The following is a 20,383-nucleotide window of genomic DNA, read 5'->3' as shown; positions in this document are numbered from 1 at the left end:
GGGAAAAAAATTAATGAAATCAGAGCAATAGAAAAAGTCCCAGAAGTAATGTCACATAAGGCAGATGCTAGTTTTAAAACATTAAAAGTGGAAAAAAAATATAAAACTATGTTTGCAGTAATATACCCAAATTTTGCACATAATAAAGCATATCATATAAACCACACACACAGAGTAAAACAATTGAAGGGTTGTAAGTGTTAACAATGGTTATGTCTAAATAGTGGTATTATAGAAGATTTTAAAACTCCTCTTTGTATTTTACTATATTTTTCACATTTTCTACCAAGAACAGTTGTTACTTTTTATTTTTTATTTTTTTTAAAGATTTTATTTATTTATTAGAGACACAGCAAGAGAGGGAACACAAGCAGGGGGAGTGGAAGAGGGAGAAGCAGGCTTCCTGTGGAGCCAGGAGCCCAATGCGGGGCACGATCCCAGGACCCTGAGCTGAAGGCAGACGCTTAAAGACTGAGCCACTCAGGCGCCCCCAGTTGTTACTTTTTAATTAGAGAGAAAATAAATGCTATAAAATGTCTAAAGCTTTATACAAAATTTAATTTTTTTAATTTTTTAATTTTTTTACCTGAAATTTTATAATAATATTTCCTATTGAAGAGAAGCCATGTTGTTTTAAGTGTAAAAACTACCCAACATAAAAATTCTAACTGAATTGCAGAGCCTACATTATAGCATTTTCTTCTACAGGGCTTGCTACATTTTCTGGTTTGGTTAGATCCACTTTTATTTCTCCATAACAAAATTTTTCCACTTGAAACAGTACAGTATCTCTGCCTTTGCTGGTACCTTCTCTTCTCTCTTAGAATCCATGTCTATAAAGTCCTTTTTAAAATGTGTCATAAACTGTCTCCCTTCAGGAAATCTTTTCTTATTAAACATGTCCTAGGTTGATTGCTTTTTAATGTAAATCTTCAGCTAATGTGCATTTGTTTTTAAGATAGTAGTTTATGGTTGTTGTCACGTAGCTTTATATATAATTCTTTGTAATTTACTTTCTGTTGAAGCATTCTTCTGTGTCTAGAGGATAAATTCTCAGGGTACAGAGGCTAGAGCTTTGCTGTTTCTTTCCTGCAGAACAACTGGAATAGTGAATCTATACTAATCAAGCAGCTGAAAATATACAGTGACATGTGAACCAAGAATCCTATGAGAAAAACTATGAACAGAGATAATTAGGTAAAATTCTGAACCCTTGGCTGCTGGGTGAATCAAATCTCTCTTGATGGTGTCTGATCAGGTATGCTGGTTATATCCAAACTATTTCAATAATGTGGGTGTGGATAAAAATGTGTCTTTGCTATCTGTTCCTCATTTTGCATTATTGACTGAGTGGTTTTCAGGGACAGGAACCCTAGGATGTTGACCCAACTTCAGATTCCCTAGCAGCTTGCTGACCACTCTCTTAGACCTAACTGATAATTTTTTATTGTTCCCTTACATTGGATAGTGTTTGGTAATTGGGCATTGTGTAATTTTGAATTATTTTTATGTCTTCCAGGGTTGGTTCTAAAATCACACAAGTCATAGCAACCAGAGAATTATTTACAATCTTAAAAAGTCTTTATAAATGCACAGGTTGAAAGTGAGTTTTGTCCTTATTGTTGCTGTTTGTACATATTTAGGCAGCTTTCTTTTTCAGTAAGTCCTTTATGAAATGTGTCATTTGACAAAGGGTCAGTATTAGAAAGTTTAGGGCAGGGAGTTAATATGGCCAGATGCTTATTCTTTCCAGGAATATTAGTTTTTGAAAGGGAGATTCGGGGAGCAACTGCTCCATTCAAAAGAACGATCTGAGGGAAAAATTGGGGGAGTAGGGTAGAAAGCTACCTAATAGACAATTTCTTACCTCTTCTGTGAGTAAGGTTTTTCTCCACATCCAACCAGATGGACTTGTGCTTGTGTCTCGTGGATTTGCTGCTGTTGCAGCATTCTGCTGGCAGCGAGGAAGAGGACTGGAATAATGCCTACGTTTATCTCATCCAGCTTCATGTTTGATGTGCAACATCGTTCTTGGGATGACATTTTACAGGAGCTACACTAGCTGCTGGCCTATCCTTACACTCTCTCTCCTGCTGTTAACTGAGCAGGAAGATAACCTAGAACAGTGGGAATTCGAAAGGTGTTCTGTGCCAGTGACAGAAGAGCCAAGGATGGACCAGGCTTAGGTAGTCCGAGATAAGCTCTCTTGTTTTTGTTTCATTTTGTGCTTTTTCCCCTTTTTCTTGAGCTGTGGTATGGCCATGCCAGGCTTCCAAGTTGTTAAAATCCTAGTAGGCACAAGGAAACATTTCTCCTCAGTTTATTGTGCCTCCCATAGAAGTCTTGGGAGCACTGTTTGCATAAGAGTTTCCAAATATAAAGCTTGTAAGCAAGTTAGAAATTACCGGAGTTGATCTTGTACAGTCCTTTCTGTGGTGAGTGTGCCTGTGTCCTCAGAGAAGAGAGAAACGAAGAAGCATCTGGTTCACATCCATTTCACTCCACCTAGACTCTAGTCCTACCCCAATATATAGATGTTGTGTTGTCGCATATTACCTGCTGGATGTGAAATAGAAATCTAGCCACAGCTTAAGCACGTGCATCCAGCATGTTTGCTGGATGATCCTAGGCCCACTGGCATCTTTCGCAACTCATCTCAGACCTGTTCAGAAACCTGGCTTCTCTGAATCAGTGAGGTAAAACCAGCGAATGACCATTTGCAGAGAAGGGATGGAAACAATCCACAATGCAGAAGCCTGGGCTCAGAATATTGCCTTCCTCCTCTTTTGGCTCTAAGTCTGGTCCTTTCACTTGCTGCTTGGTGAGAGAACTGCTTGTACCTGAGTAATGCAGACCTTCCTTGCCAGGAAATCCTATAAATTCATCTATGTCTCAAATTGCTATTTGGCAGTCTTTGTTTCTCATCGTCTAACACAGGATAAGTGTGATTGCTCAGCCAAATGGTGGAGACAGGGTTGTGATTGCAGGAAGGATGTTTGACTTCATTTCTCATTGTTAAAGTAATTATACCTACTTCTGTGGATTTTTTGTGAAGTTCAAATAAATTAATACAAGTGAAGTGACAGGGCCTGGCACACGGTAAAGATTAGCTGTTATTATTAATTATGTCATTTAGGGATATTAACATCATTTTCTGGTGTCTGAGGACAAATCCAAACTGTACCTGACAAATATACAGACTTCTGGCAACCACTGGCTATGGGTTGAATGATAAGAAACTTTGGAAGTAGACTTTCAAGACTTCTAAAATTGAAATTTAAACAAGTAACAGTTTTAATGCCAAATACTTGAACAAAGTGTTCAGGTGTCAGCTCCTTTAAATAATTTCAGTCAGGGAGAAGATTTTTGTGAAAAATGCAAAGTTCTTGGGACCCTAAGGTACGGATGTGCATGTGTGTGTGTGTGTGTATGTGTCAAAAATGAAAGGCAGAATAGAGAATTCTCATTTTTATAGTAAGGCCTACTAATTTGCCAACTGATTCAGTATCTGGGATCAAATTAACAAGGCACTTAAAAGGAAGGCAGGGTAAAAAGACAAATATTCTAATAAAGTCACTTGAAGGTGGTTGGCCGTGGCTCCCAGGAGCATATTGAAATGCATGGGAGAACAAATCACAATGTTGGGAAACATCAAAATTTTCTGCTCTGTGGTAAAGTTGTACTTCATGCCTGCCCAGTCCCCGTGCGCCTGTTGGCCGGGGGTGTCCTCCCTGCTCCACCGCCCGCTAGTTACTGCTTTGTTGGCACATGCACATTTCATAAAACACCACTGCCAGGAACACTGGGTGAAAGACTCTGATACGAAGTCCTATTATAACCAGCAGTTCACATGTACATTCACAGCACATAGTTTAATGGAAAACTTGCCTACATAAGAATGTGCTTTATAATTCCAATGCTACATGGATTTTAAGGTTAATTTTCTCCCTGCCTCTCGCTTGATGAGTACTTGCTTGGAAACCTAGTGCCAGATGTCTCCTGACATGCCTCAGATGTCACCATAGAGAATTGGTCCAAGGGTTGGTTACTCCTTTGTTGTGTTTCTCAAGACCCACTGATTTTATTTTCTGTCCCCTTGATGAGCAATTAATTAACTTAGATTAGCTTTTCATAAAAGAAGCACTGCCTCATCTATTGAAGGAACTCCTCAGGAATATTACGTCCCAACACCAGGACTATCAAAACAGGAAAGATAAGGAACCTATTTTCAAAGGGAAATGCTGGCTGCCCTGGTGAATTAGTCTTGGCTTTGTGTTTTGAGACTGTCTCTGTCAATGTTCTAACAAAGCAAAAGAACTGTTGCTGAAAGAAAGTAGTTAAAGAAACCCCTCCGTATTTCCCTCTGTAGTACTCAGGACTTCTTCATAAAATGCAGTGCTCAAGATACACACCTATTTGGCTACCACTGTGTTAATATTCCCAAGTGGTCTCTTTTTTGCTATTTTAATCTATATAAGCTATACAATCAAATTGGAATTACTCATCTAGACCATAAAACACAGAAAATGATTTAAGTGACTATATCCTCAATCTCTTCAAAGATGGTACATAACTAGGACCTCCCTAGCCACATAGGAGAGAAGTTTGTTTATTGCATACAATGGATGCCATAGTTAGTAGGAATAAATTCTTTCAAAATTGGCTACAAATGGCTGATAGACTTTCAAATCTACCATGAAATATGATCTTTAGGATATATGTTATGGTCAGTAAAAGTCTAACTAATGGTCAAAAGCCTTCAGAGCTGGAAATGGTCAAACCAATACTCAAATGAAAATTCAAGATAATGCCCACTCATAACTCGTTTCTTTTTTCTATCTTAAATATACAAGTTAATTTTGCTTTTTCTTGAGATATAATTTACACGTAGTAAAATTCCTACTTTTTAGGAATACAGCTCAATGAATTTTGACAATTCTATGTAGTCATGTAACTACCACCAAAATCAAGATATGGAATAATTTCTCATGAGCCTTTTTATTAAATCCCTTCCCCTGACCAGCTACTAAAAGCCACTGATCTGATCTCTGTTTCCATAGTTTTTTTTTTCCTTTTTTCTAGTAACAAATTAATTGAGTCATTCAGTATGTAATCTCTTGAGTCTTTTTTCTCTTAGCATAATGCTTTTGAGATGTGTCCATGTTGGTGCATGTATCTGTAGTTTTTTTCTTTTTTGTTGCCATGTGGATATAACATAATTTATCTATTCACCGGTTGATGAATATTTTGGTTCGTTTTTGGCTTTTAGCATTTGTGAATTAAGTTGTTGTAAACATTCATATAAATACCTTTGTGTGGATATAGGTTTCCATGTCTCTAGGGTAACCTACATGTAAGTTTAACCTTTACCAGAAACGGTCAAACTTTATTCCAAAGTAGAATTCCCACCAGAATATATGTGTTCTAGCCACTTTGTATTCTCATCAGCATGCTATTGTCATTTAAATATATATGATATGTGTATTATATGTATTTAATTAGAGCCATTCTAGTAGGTGTGTAGTGGTATCCCATTGTCTTTCAAGTTTTAATAGTTAAGTTTATAAGATCAGTTATGAAAGACACATCAAATGATTGAAGGCATGTCAGACATCAGAAAGACAGTTTCTGTTGTTCTGTTAAACTTAGACATTGGCTCTTCGCCATGTTCTCCTACTGATGTTGCACCACTGGGCTCTCATCGATCATAAAGTATGACTATGCAGTATTCAAGCATACATAGCTCTGGCAGGCACAGAATCTTTGCTTTCCAGCCAGATTGAAATCTTGCTAACACAGGATTTGTAACAGAATCATTAGAAGCTTTTTGCTCCTTTTTTTTCACACAATATGGCAGGGTAATACTTACCTGGGAAATGTTTCTGCTCATCATCTCCAAAATTGAAAAGTAGCCAATTACTTTCTGGAACCCTCCAAACCAGCCTCACATGAAAAATTGGCTTTTGCCACAGTGAAATGGGAATAAAAGTTGTTAGAGCTACAGCAGCAATTTACTTTTACCTTTACAGAAGTTAGGCATTTCTCCTTTTACCTTTGACTATTTGTTGGGCCCTGTGATCACTTGCTCTTATTACTCTTCCTCTTGCTGTTACTGAGTTTTGACTTGGACTGAGGCCATCCTCATCTTTCCTATGTAGTAGTAGTGTGAGTGAGACTGAGTGAGTGGGACTCTTGTCTCTCCTCTGAGTTTTGACTAGACCAGAACCTTCTCAGCCTCACAAGCATGGCAGCTCCTTCATGACTTCATGACTTTCTTTCTTTTTTTTTTTTAATCCCTGCTGGGAATCGCTTTGCTCTCCTTCTCTGCCTGGGAAGTTCTTACTGGTCCTTCAACACCAGATTAAATGTAACCTCCTCTAAGATCCCCAACTCCTTGAGTCCTGTTAGTCACACCCACTGAACTGTGCTTTTGTTTTGTTTGAGAACCTATCACATTGCCTTGTGATTATCTGTTCATATCTCTGTATCTCTCCTGGATTCTGAACTCTTGCCAGGCAAGAACCATATGTTAATCATGGTTAACACCTAGTACACACTCAATAAACATTTTTGACTGACTGTACATTTGCCATGTAACTATATTTAAATGCAGACATTTTCTTCAGCTTAGAAAAGGAATGATTAAAGCATCTGCTAACAGAAATTTTTGTTTAGTAAAAACCATTCATACATAGTTTGCAAAGTGGTGGTTGTTAGCTTTGTTTGGTCTCAGATAGAACTAGATTCCTCTCATCCTCATCCTCCCAGTGAGATTATAAATCTCTTATAATGGGAAAGAAAAGTCAAAGAATTAAAAGAATTCTGTGACTTTCATCTTCACTATTGCACTTTGATATGTATATAAGTAATTGCTTTAACCATGTCACCAAAATATTAAGTCTGTGAGACTATACAAACAGTTGTTTGGTATGAGTATATCCCATGCAATATTTGGGAAATACTTATACTAAAAAAAGTTTTTTGTTTATCTAAAATTCAAATTTAACTAGGTGTCCTATATTTTATCTGGCAACCCTAGCTGAAACAAAACCTCTTCATCTTGTATACTAGAATGGCTGATAGGGAATAGTCAGTGCTCTTGGAAGTCATTTCAGAAATATGTAATGGACAATGTGAGGCTATCATTCCCCCAGACTGGCCAGTATGGGTCAATTCAGCTGGATCATCATCTTGGCCAGTCTAGGGTGCAAGACCAGGAAGAGAACTGACGCCAGAAAGAGAAGAAGCAGTAAAGTCATTGACACTTGTGGCCATTTGGGTCATGTAGAGGTTTGTAGCTATGCTAGATTAAAGAAGGCTTCATATTGTATACTACTTTTCTCATGAGAGATCTATTTTTTCCTTTGAATGTGGGAAGCCTCTGTTTGTTTGTTTGCAAGGAGATCTTGTTTGGAATGAAATCTCAACAGAACACTACAAGTAATTAGAACTCAAAGCCGAGCTGCCTTAGCTGAAGCATAGATAGGAGTCTAGAGTAATAGCTTCTCTGCCTATCTCTTGTCCCCAACTCCCCAGAAGCCAGGAGATGCTCTGCAGTGCAGCTGAGAAGAATTGTGAGATATAACTGAGGCCTAACCTAGGAGGCAGGTTAACAATGAGAAAATTTGCAGATCTGGGACTAGCTGCAGAGAAGAGCACCACAGGGGAGCAACACTATCAGTATGAGATGAAGCCATGTATAAATGTGCAGGGGGTAGCAAGAAATCTGGGCTGAAATTACCCACAGCAGCATTCACTGTAATAAGGAAACTTTCTGCAGGTAGAGAAGAAGGCTGAGAGAATGCAGACAGAATCTGAGAAGCCCCATAGGGGAATGTCACTGGGAATCCCAAAAGTGGATGATGCAAGAAAGGGACTGACACTCCGACCCAAGCCACCCAGGGCCAAATTTCTAATTTCTAATTTCTAATTACTAATTTCTCTGTGAGGAAAGATTTAAATAAGACCACACCTAGGTTGCATACGCTGTAAGTAATACTTATCTAACTTAATTGTCAAGTAAATCTGTTTCCAGTTTTACTTTGGTTCTTCTCAAATAAGGTCATTTGCTTTCTGAAATATTACCCATAAGATCTCTTTTTAGATATTGCTGGGTAAAATGTGCCCATACCTGGGTGGTCTCAAAAGATCGTCTAGTTATCTTCTTGGTGCCTAAGGAGGGACCAGAAATGAATCAGCAAGGCCTCTGAATAACAGATGCTAGTAAGAGAACAGGTGCCCAAAGAGGGACTCACCCAGCTTGGACACTGCCAAAAAACCCCCAAAAAACAAAAAAAAACCCTTTCACACACATTCAACCGATCAGAAAACCACTGGTTTATTTAAAGTGAGGCATACCTGCATTAGAAAGGTGTTGTCCTGTTTCAGAATTAAAGTCTAGCATATTTTATTCTGTATATACTTGAAAAACAACTTGATTTAATGAATATGTATGATGATTATAATAATTTAGTCACATTACATGAACCCTTCTTCCAAGGAAGTGCAAAGCTTTTAAATAAGCCACTTCTAAAAACCATCACATCCTACTGCATGCAGCAACAATCAGAGAAGCCCTGAGTTGGCACGTTACTGTATTAACTTAATAAGCTGAGTGAATTCCAAGGTTAGCTGAGACAGGGCCCTTGGAGGACCTTACAAGAGTTTTATTAGGAAACAAAGAGCACGTTTAAAGGTTTGGTAATATTTGTACCCTGGTATTACTCATAATCTATGTTCACAGTCTACAAAGCTAATGATTCCTTCAGAGCCAATAATGCTATGTGCTGGAAAGCAGATCAGCAGTGGCTCAAATTTATTCAGAATCTATAATGCTGACTGCATGACAACAGAAAAAAAACAGTCATGAAATGCTATCGTGGAGTGGTCAGTAATTATAACAATAACTCAGTGGCTTGACATTTTCAGCAGTAAAATATCTAGGCATCTGAACTTTAAAAAAAAAAATCACAGCAATTTTTAGTCATGGCAGCAGAAACATTTGTAACCATGAGACAATTCATTTTCTCGCCTGTTAACCTTCCTGTTGGAGCAATTGCTCCCCTGGCTGGCTCGTTTGATGATGAAGTGATCAATTTCTGGACACCTAGCAAGTCACTGTGTATTTGAAACTCTCCAGGGCAGGAGTGGGCGATTATTTTGACTTCAAGCACAACTTAGTATGTTTGGCTAAACGCAAAGAACTCCCCGTGGGGAATGAGCGCTTCTTTGCCAATGTGTCAGAACACACCCGTCAGAGATAACTTAGTGGAAATAGCTCAGTGAATTTTTAGGAACGGTGTTTCTGGACTGATGGACTCTATTCTTCCTCCTACCTGTCTTGGCTCCAGAGGGCCATAATCTGCTCATAGTGACATTCATGGTTCTGGTCGAAGACGGGACCAATTTCTGTGTTGTGGACACTTCTTCACCTTTGTCACTTGTTCTCTCACACCTGTTATGATACGCAAGGGCCACAGGCTGAGGTGGAAAGATACCAGATCTGGAGTCAAGAGACCCAGATTTGAAATTAGTCTCCACCTTGCATGACGGATGTCTGACATATCCCTCAGCGCTTGGTTTCTCGGTTTCTTCATTTAGCAAGAGTGAAATGGTTACAAGCCTGCACCCTGTAGGCAGACAGTCTGGGTTCTCTGTGTTTGGTTTCCCTATGTGGAAAATGATGGTATTGATGGCTAACTCTATAGTGCTTACTTTGTGCGAGGCCATTTCCTAAGTGCTTTCTGTATATGTTAACTCATTTAATTCTGCTCTTAGAATTTACATCACCACTCAAAGCATGCCCCAGTGCCCTGCTTGGGAAAGAAGGTTGCAAGTGGGACCTCAGGGCTGGGAATTATGATTTTTCAGTGGCAGTTTGGGAGGTCCCTGATTGGCCCTGAGGGTGCTACAGAGGCTGGTGGGCTATGCAGGGAGTCAAGGGAGAGGAGGTGTTCTTGCCAGATGGTACTCCTAGCTGCTGTGGTCATTTGCAGAGGTACCAACAAGCAGCCTTCCCTCCTCACAGCTTGCCCTCTCAGCCCCAAACAGAGCCCTTCTCTACTTACATATGCTTAACAAGCTGCCTATTGCCAAGGAACTACTTTTTCCCTTTGAAAACTGGCCTTGATCATCATTCTTGCCCAATTCTACTGGTGCATGGGTGCTTTGGGGGAAGAGCAAACATGGCATCAGAGACCCTTGGGAAGAGTTCAGCACTGAGACATTTCAGGTCTTCTTATCTGGCCTTTGGTCCAGAGACAGCGAGGGCTGGAGCCATGCTTTTGGTTTGCAGTAGGCAGGGATTTTGTAGAAGTCTCTGCAGTTTGAGTTCCTTGTTTGTTTGTCTCAGTAGCTTGTTTCTATGCTGCTGCCTCTGATATCTTTACATGCTAGTTCTAAAACCCTCATGTTGCCTCAAAATACCAAAAATCACCAAATTGTGGGCTCCCTGCTCAGCAGAGAGCCTGCTTCTCCCTTTCCCTCTGCCTGTCGCTCTGCCTACTTGTGCTATCTTTCTGTCAAATAAATAAATTAAGAAAAAAAATCTTTAAAAAATAAAAAATAGGGCGCCTGGGTGGCTCAGTTGGTTAAGTGACTGCCTTTGGCTCAGGTCATGATCCTGGAGTCCTGGGATCGAGTCCCACATCGGGCTCCCTGCTCGGCGAGGAGCCTGCTTCTCCCTCTGACCTTCTCCCCTCTCATGCTGTTTCTCTCTCTCGCTCTCTAATACATAAATAAATAAAATCTTTAAAAAAATAAAAAATAAAATAAAATTTAATGGGGCGCCTGGGTGGCTCAGTTGGTTAAGCGGCTGCCTTCGGCTCAGGTCATGATCCCAGGGTCCTGGGATCGAGCCCCGCATCGGGCTCCCTGCTCAGCAGAGAGCCTGCTTCTCCCTTTCCCTCTGCCTGTCGCTCTGCCTACTTGTGCTATCTCTCTGTCAAATAAATAAATTAAAAAAAAATCTTTAAAATAAAATCACCAAATTGGGCAGAATGTATAGCTTTCTCCAGCTCCACTACTAAATATATGACATCAGGCCCCAGAGTTGACTCCCTTCAACGGCTAATGGTGGGTTTACAAGGAGAAAGAGACCATCAGTTTACTTCTGCTATTCTTCTTATATATCATTTTGTGTGAGGACTTTAATTCGCTTCCTGCTTGACACCCTCCCCCACTGAAGCCTCGCTTCCTGGTTTGAAGAAAACTGACTTTTATAGTTGGTCTGCTTCTCCCAGTCCCTCCACTCACCCTTCAGTTCAAGTTGAGTAACCAAACTTCAGTCTAGAAACTTCCATGGATTTTCAGGGTTTGGAGCATTTTGGAGAATTGGGAGGTAAACTGAGGTTGGGACAGGCAGCTGTTTGTTTTCTCGCTTGCCTCTGCCTACATAAGATATTTGATGCCTATCTTCAAAGAAATGTTCACCCAATCACAGAGTGTTGGGTTAGCAAAGACATTTTCTAGTTGAACAAGTTCCAGCAATTTTTAAAACTTTGGCTCCCAGAGTGCAATGTCACTGAGGGGATTGAACTTTGTGGTCAATGCTTTATGTGGTTTATTATACCAAGGGGTATTTTGTTGATAGTTGTAGGTTATAACAGTAAATGATCAGGGCACCTGGGTGGCTCAGTCAGTTAAGCATGAGCCTTCAACTCAGGTCATGATCCCAGGACCCTGGGATCAAGCCCGGCCTAGCTCCCTGCTCAGTGGGGAGTCTGCTTCTCCCTCTCCCTCTGCCGCTCCCCTGCTCATGCTGGCTCTCTCCTCTCTCTCAAATAAATAAAAAAAAATCTTCTTTAAAAAACCAGTAAATTATCTGGGTACAAGTACCAGGAGCTGCAAAGAGAAATAAACCACAGTCTCACACTTCATTTTTCATTTTTGTTTTTCAGATGCAGGACTGGAGAGAATGAGATGATTTCTTTTATATTTTTCTTTTTAATTTTTTCCTTTAAAATCTGGGCCTTCATTGCCTGTTCGTACCTATTCAACACCAACAGCCAACAATTACCACTCTTTTCTGGCTCAAAGACTTATTGTTTTAGCTTTTTTTGGTTGTCCTTGTTAATGGAACTGTGTTTATAATTCAAATTTTAGAGTTGCAAAGAACCGTAGAGGTCATAGAGTTCAATCATCCCATTTGACTAATGAAGAAATTGAGGTTCAGCAGTAAAGTGTTTCCTTCCAGTTTATACAGCTCATCTCTCTTTTTTTTAAAGATTTTATTTATTTGAGAGAGAGAAGGAACAGGTGAAGGGCAGAAGGAGAGGGAGAAGCAGGCTCCCTGCTGAGTGGAAAGCCTGATTCTGGGCTCCATCCCAGGACCGGAGATCATGACCTGAGCCAAAGGCAGATACTTAACCGAGTGAACCACCCAGGCAGTCTAGGCAACTCATCTCTTGTAGAGGTGAGAACAGAACCAGGACCCTCACTCCAGACCATGTGCTCTTTTCTGTGCATGATGTTGTTCCCCTTTCCCTTGACCCTGCTTATTGATAGCCCCCTTTCTCTAGGCTCTCTAGGGCATTAGATTATAGGATATACAATTCCAAGAAACCCTGTTTAAGTTTTATTTGTTAGCAGATGGCCTTCGGATACTAACCTTTAGCTGACTTAGAGAACAGCCCATATCTTATTGATAGAAATTCTTCATGCTGATCTTTATTTAATTCACTGTTTCTCGGGATCCTCATCCTTTCCCGCTGGTTATTAATTATCAGGCAATATCCTCCTGAGCTGTCTCTATTTCTTAATTACCTTATTAATTGTATTCACATAAATTGATCTCTCTGACATTCTAAGTCTGAGTCACTGAGGAAATAAGTCTAATATTCACAAGAGACTTCAACAGTCTCACTGCCTTATTATTTCCATTAGGCAGACTGATATCACTAGAAGCCAGATGTGACTGCTTAGCTGAATGGGCCTTTATCCTAATCATAATTACAATGCCCTTTAACAATTCTTTCTTGCTCACCTTTCTTGCTTACTCAGACATACATGATACTTATCAGTTCATTTCTACCCTAGCTGCACTCTTTAATCTTTAACATAGAAGGAATTTCCTCCCTCATATTATCTTGCAGTAATCTTCTATTTGCAATTCAAGACAATTATGGTGAGTAAACATGAATGTATTTTAGTTTTATAGTTTTTATGTAACACTGAACCCTAAGGGCCTGATGCCCAATTAAGCATTTAAAACCAACTTTTTAAATCAAGTTTTGTGTTTTTTTTTTAAAGATTTTATTTATTTATTTGAGAGAGAGAATGAGATAGAGAGAGCATGAGAGGGGGGAGGGTCAGAGGGAGAAGCAGACTCCCTGCTGAGCAGGGAGCCCAACGCGGGACTCGATCCTGGGACTCCAGGATCATGACCTGAGCCGAAGGCAGTCGCTTAACCAACTGAGCAACCCAGGCGCCCCTTAAATCAAGTTTTTACATACAAAGATAGTTTCTTAATGTGTGCTATTTAAGAACTCTTTTTTCCCTTTCATGACAAGGTATGCTTCTGTTAACCCCAACTTTTATGAAGTGACAAGAGTAAACAGGTTCTTATATATAAGTTGGCCATTGTTCCATACAATCCTTTCTATATTTGCATTAGAAATGGTTGACCTGTAGGAAATTAGAGCTGAAGACTAGAATCCCTATGAAAAAAAAATAGATCTTAAAAAGAGAATTCCTATGCATGTTTATTTGTGGTTGGCAGCAAATCAGCTCCCATCTCTCAGAAAAAAAAGAGTAAGATAAATTAAAAATGCCAGTGTTGTTCATAATGAGAAAAGTGGTCACCCAGGTGCCACCAATGGGCAGATTTTGTTTTTGCTGAGAGTACAAGCACCCAGTTTGATCATCCACATGACCGAGTCTCTTCATGTTATCACCACGCCTGGGGAACATTCACTGGGGTTCTATAGATACTACCATCTCGAACTACTTCCAGCTGAACTCATCTTTTCACTGCCTTGCCCATTCACTCATCCCACCCATTCCAACAACCTGGATGTCATCCTCTAGACTCTTCCTCTCTCCCTCTCACCTGCCAAGATGCTTCATCTAATCAGTTAAGTTCACTTCCATTGATTTGGCCTTCTTATTCTCTTCAACATATTTCTTGTGGTGCTGCTGCTTCAGCTCCACTCCTCAGCCTTTCTTTCTCAATGTATTGCATCTGATTTCAAAGGCATCCCCTCTTCCACTGAATGACTTAAGGCCCTCCTTGACCAGCCTCACTAGTCTTATACCTCTATTGCCCTTCCTCTCATTCTATACTTTTGCCAGGTTTAGCCATATCCACAGGTCCCAAACCTCCCATGTGATTTTGTATCCCATCCCTCTGCATGTTCTCTTTTTTTCTTGGAATGCCATTCTCACCTAATTTTATCTGTCAAACTCTAAGATTCTGGTCAAGCATTTTTTCCTGGAAAGCTATGGTGGCATTCCAAATAGAGTTGAGCATTCTCTTTGTGCATCTTTTTTAATTTGTACAGATCTCACCATTATATATTTATTAACTGTACTGCAATCATTTGTGTGCCTATGTTTCCTTTTAGAATGTAACTTCCCCAAAGGCAGGGAGTATGGTTTTTAATTTTTTTCACTTTCAGGATCTGGCTCATTATGTCACACACCATAGATTCCCAGTGAGTATTATTCACATGAATGAAGGAATCTAGGATCTGTTGAAATTCCTCCAAGTTACATTCTTATGATGAGGGAGCAGAAGGCTGACTGAAGACAAAGCACAAGCTGACACCCCACAACCTCCCCCCCCCCCACTCCTGGGTGGGACCTACATGACATTCTTCCAGTAATCTCCTAACTGTCTTAATGTTAATGCCTTGCTGGAGGGGGAAAAACAACCTTAACTTGACAATGGCAAGGCCTCCGGTATCTTGTAGGTCCTCTTTAGCATATGAAAGTTCTCTCGAAAGAAACCTCCCTTTTCTTTATCTCCCCCAACTCCCAAGTATATAATCAGCCACCCCACACAACCCCGGGGCAGCAGCTCTTTCTGCCCACGGGTCCTGGCCCCCTGCTTTAATAAACCACCATTTTGCACCAAAGACATCTCAAGAATTCTTTCTTGGTCGTCAGCTCCGGACTCCACCCCATTGAACCTCACCTAGATTCCAAAACCCCATCACTTATGTTTGGTTTGATCCAAATGTCAAGGGCCAGTTTGTTGCCCAACCAGTGTTTTTTGTCAGCCTGCCTACAAGCCTGCCCTTTGTCTAAAACGACTAAGAGTGAGGTAGAGGAGACGCAGTCACTCCGTGCAACAAGAGTGTGCCACCCGCCTCGGTTAAGTGTCATGGGGTAGGGAATGGCTTTGGAGTGAAACTGACTTCAGTTTAAATTCCAGTTTGCCCCTTACTCCATGTGTGACTTTGAACAAGTTTCACTGACTTTCCTGAGCCTCAAAGTTGTCATCTATAAATGGCAATAATAATAACAGCTGCCTTCCGAAGTCACTGTGAAGATTAAATCAGTTAAAATGTGTAAAGTACTTAACCACAGTCCTTGTTGTGTAGTAAATTCTCAGTAAATGACAGTTGTTATCATTATCAGTACCTTTATTATACAATCCTCTGTAGAGGGTAGGCAGGGAGAAGTGTGGTACTGCTTTCCTGTCATCAAGGGACTCCTTTTCCAAAGGTAAGTGTACTATCAGGGTGCTTGTCCAAACCATAGAACACAGGCAATTATTTCAGTAACTGTTTTCACAATTGTCCAAGGATGGGCGCTAACTGGTGCCATTCTTTGCCTAGGAGAGATGTTAATTCATTATGCAAAGTATGCCTTAGGGCATTAATTCTCTCCCTTAGAGAATGGCACAGTGACCCCCACATTATGGCCTAAACTCATTGGGCTAGTGCGCTGGAAATGTATTTTTAGAATCAGTAATGAAGTTTATAAGACACTTAGTGACATATAAAATAAAAGAAAGTTTTCTTTATATAGACCCTTTTAACTGTTTTGTGCCTGTAAGATATAGGGAAAAATTTTGTGGTCAAAAGGCTGCTGGACTAGAAGTTAGAAGACTGACTAAACAGCTTACTCTGGGAAAAACTAAGGATGGTTACTCACATAGGTGTTGAGAGCTTCTAACACCCCTATAATGAGGGTAAGACCCATCCTGTTGACAGTACCAATTGTTGAGTGTTTTATTTTTATTTTTATTTATTTTATTTTTTTTCTTGAGTGTTTTAAGTCACATCATATATTTGAAAGTGTTACACAATTTATAAAGTGCTATACAGTTCTGAGTTATTATGAAGATGATTATTCTGTTTGACTGCCCTCCTGCTTCCTTTACCAGATGACACTAATCAGCCCAGATGTCTAAGAGCAACTCGACTGTTTCAGAAATGAGGAAATGAGTGGCTTTAGTTAAAATTGCCCAACTTTTATCTGTTCTTTTCCTGTCTTTCATTCTTGTGCTGCTGGGCTTCCCTTGGCCTTTTCATTGACTATGAAAGATGTATTCATGTGATACCAGTTGCTATTTCTAACTGCTTTTCTGAAAATTGTTAAAAACTCAAAGCATCTGTCCTCTCTGTCAGGCCACTTAACCAAGCTCTAGGATCATGGGAAATAGCCCAGAAAGCCCAGATGAGTCTTTTAATGTGCTGAATGGAATTATCTTTTGATTTGTCTTTGCAGGTTGGAAGCATGAGTGAATTTAGCTATTATTTCCTTTTTTGGATGTGAGCTAGCTACTTTAAAAAATTGAGTCTGTATTTTCTACTAGATTTCCCTTCTGGACACTTGGGTACTCCCTCTATTCAGAGCATCAGAAACCAAGGTAGGTTCCAGGCTAGCTATCTTAATGGAGAGCAAGTTAAAAAATCATCAATCTTTCTCATTAACCCACTGCTGGAAAAAAATTTACATTACCTCCAATACCATTTCAAACCCTCTGACTTAAGACTAGAGTTAGATGTTAACCTATACCCAGAAATAATCTGGTTCTTCATTTCCAGTCAAACTGTTCTATACTCAATAATTGTCAAACATGCCATATTCTGCTCCTTCATTTTTGGTTATTGTGGCTCTCCTCTTGATACCCTCTATCTTTTCTCTCTCACTGTGGGAAGATGAAACAAAACAAGAAGTCATCAATTAAAACTCTGCCCCCTTAATTCTTCCTTGTCCCCTCCTGATCCCATTTGAGATCTTTTTCTCTTTCCCCTGATGCTTTCGTCATTCATATTATACATTTTAGGAATTATTGATAAAAGTCTATCTGTATTTTATTTGGTAACTTTTAAAATAGCTTCATGAGTTCTTTTTCTCTGACCCAAATTGCAAGGACAACATCTTAAATTTTCTTTATTGGTACAGAATTTTAACTGACTTGTAGTTATTATACAAGTTTATTATTACCATTTAATAGATATTATTAATATTATTATTATTAATACCTGTGAATTCACTGGTAATAACGGAGGGTTCAGTGGAGACTGTGGGTTGTCCCTGAACTCACTTATACATGTGGGGATACAACTGTCCTCACCATTACACTTAATGGAGAAATGCTCAGAAAACCATGTGATAGCATGGGTGCGTTTAAATTGGTGAAAGCTGAATTTTAAAATTGTATGCATGTCAGCATATTATGTCTTAATATTTTGACTCAACCACAAAGCTTTCTCTTATTAGGGACTTCAACTTATGAAACTGAAGCAGTCCCTTTCTGGCTCCCTCAGGAAAAAGCTGAACAAACAGATGGGCCTTCCTTGGAATGTCAACCAACAAGAGCCCTGCTTCTGCTGACAGAGGTTGTAAATTTTACTGGTGACCCCACTAGAACATAGGCTCCACTGCCCAGTTCCCCTGGAGAGCTGTAGCTAAAAATAACAAAGCCAGAGCCTATCTTTATTGCACTGGTACCTTTCTTTAAGAGGCCCAATAACTAGCAAGGCTAACACTAGAAGTTGAGGTCTATTCTTCATGCCCCTAAAATTTTCTGCTCCCAACACAGCTGCAGTGGTTACTGTCAAGCTTTAACAATTTCAACTACATCAAACTAAAAAGCTTCTGCACAGCAAAGGAAACTATCACAAAATGAAAAGGCAACCTCCAGAATGGGAGAAAATATTTGCAAATCATGTATCTGAGAAGGGACTCGCATCCCTAATATATAAATATATAAAGAACTCATAGAACTCATATGACTCAATACCAAACAAACAAACAGCTAAAAACTGGGCAGAAGAACTGAATAGACATTCTTTCAAAGAAGACATGTAAGTGACCAACAGGTGTTATGATAAGGTGCTCAACATCACTAATTATCCAGAAAATGCAAATCAAAACCAAAATGAAATATCACCTCACACCTGTTAGAGTGGCTATCATCAAAAAGACAAGAGATAACAACTGCCAGGAAGGATATGGAGCAAAGGGAACTTGTGCACTGTTGCTGGGAATATACATTGGTGTAACCACTCTGGAAAACAGGATGGAGGTTCCTCAAAAAATTAAAAATAGAACTACTATAAGATCCAGCAACCCCACTTCTGGGTATTTACCCAAAGGAAATGAAATCACTGTCTCAAGGAGATATATGTACCCCAATGTTTGTTGCAGCATTATTTATAATAGCTAAGACATGGAAATAACCTAAATGTCCATCAAAAATAAATGTACAAATAAGATATATATGTATACATATACATATACATACATACACACACACACACACACATATATATATATAATGGTATATTATTCAGTTATTAAAAAAAGGGAATCCTGCATTTGCAAAAACAAGGATGGATCTTGAGGGCATTATGCTAAGTGAAATAAGTCAGGGAAAGACAAATACTGTATGCTCTCATTTATATGTGGAATCTAAAAAAACCAAACTCATAGATAGAAAAGATTGGTTGTTGCCAGAGGCAGCAGGGGATGGGGGAAGAATGGGTGAAGGAGGTCAAAAGGTACAAACTTCTAGTTATAAGATAAATAAGTCCTGGGGATGTAATGCACAGCATGCTGACCATAGTTAAGAATATTGCATTGTATGTTTGCAAGTTGTTAAGAGAGTAAATCTTAAAAGTTCTCATCACAAAAGAAAAGCATCAAAGCTCCATAAGGTGATGGATGTTAACTGAACTTACCGTGGTAGTCATTTTATAGTATACATACATATCAGATCATTGGACTAGTACAATGTTCTATGTTAGTTATATCTGCATAAAACTGGGGCAGGGGAAGCTACCCAATGCTTTAAATTTTGCTATTTGAAAAATGATCTTTTTAATTGATACATTCTCTAAGGAAAACCTAGGAACTTTGAGTTACAAAATAATTTAAATTTAAAAAAATAATTTGAATAAAAAGTTGATAAAGCTAATTGATTCACATTTTCCCATGGGTTTGTAGTAGATGAAGACCTTCCCTGGTCTCACCTCTTGGATGATACTTATTAGAGAGGAACCAAGAAACTCCATGCTTGGGAGAGGCTGAGCACCCTGGCCAAATGCTTCTTTCATCCATTCCTAAACTTACAGGAAATTTTAAACTAACTTTTAAACTTTAATAGGTGTCAAACTTCCTTTGCATAGAATAATCTTATGCCAAACCCTACTGTTTTTAGTATTGAATATTATTAATTATAGAAAAATTGATAATATAAGAGGATTAGAAATAACCTACATACCCAACAATTGGGAAAATTGGGAATTAGTTATGGTGTATCCAGATTAAAAAAGATCTAACAATTTCAGAGAGGATGCTGATGATCCAGAAACCTTTCTTTGTTAACAAATGATTCAGAGGCATTAGCTATTCCCTATTTATTGAAGAATTTCTCTTTTCCTTTCAGATGAATCCGAAGAAACCTTGCAAATGTCCCTATAGTCAGCAACCTGTGCTTTGTGCAAAATAGGCTCTAGACAGAGATTTGTTAAATCAAATTCTGTAAAAAGCATAACTCTATTTCCTGAGTTAGTTTAAGATGTATCTTGGAATTTTAACATTTCTTTCTTTTTAAAACATTATTATAATCATTAAGAATGAGCCAACTTGATTTCATAGTGAATTACCCATCTCTTGTCTTTTTCTCCAGAGTCTTAATCATTTCTGTCAAAGAGATGAGCCAGGAACACCTTGTTAATGCCAAAATGGCTAGAATGTCCTGGCTTTGGAGGTATTCTCTATAGTAGGCTGCACCATATGACATTGCCAATATTTGACTATTTTTTACTTTCAAAGATGGTAGTTTTACAGTCAACAAAACCAAAAGACAACTCACAGAATGGGAGAAGATATTTGCAAATGACATATCAGATAAAGGGCTAGTATCCAAAATCTATAAAGAACTTATCAAACTCAACACCCAAAGAACAAATGATCCAATCAAGAA

At 39.1% G+C, this 20,383-nt stretch overlaps 1 long non-coding RNA gene across 1 annotated transcript in view; it reads left to right on the top strand.

Annotated features, from left to right (window-relative positions):
- LOC115938449 (uncharacterized) overlaps window positions 1–20,377 on the top strand; it is a 312,799-nt gene extending 292,422 nt beyond the window's left edge. Inside the window, exons 12-14 of the long non-coding RNA XR_014147053.1 lie at window positions 1,096–2,186; window positions 16,675–16,816; window positions 17,674–20,377. This is a non-coding gene — a long non-coding RNA (uncharacterized LOC115938449). The remainder of the gene's footprint in view (window positions 1–1,095; window positions 2,187–16,674; window positions 16,817–17,673) is intronic.
- Window positions 20,378–20,383: the final 6 nt, after the last annotated feature.

The sequence above is a fragment of the Leptonychotes weddellii genome, chromosome 7 (genome assembly GCF_054177405.1).
Source record: "Leptonychotes weddellii isolate Sample4059 chromosome 7, ASM5417740v2, whole genome shotgun sequence".
In the NCBI taxonomy this organism is placed as follows: domain Eukaryota; kingdom Metazoa; phylum Chordata; class Mammalia; order Carnivora; family Phocidae; genus Leptonychotes; species Leptonychotes weddellii.
This window is presented reverse-complemented; position numbering and strand designations above follow the sequence as displayed.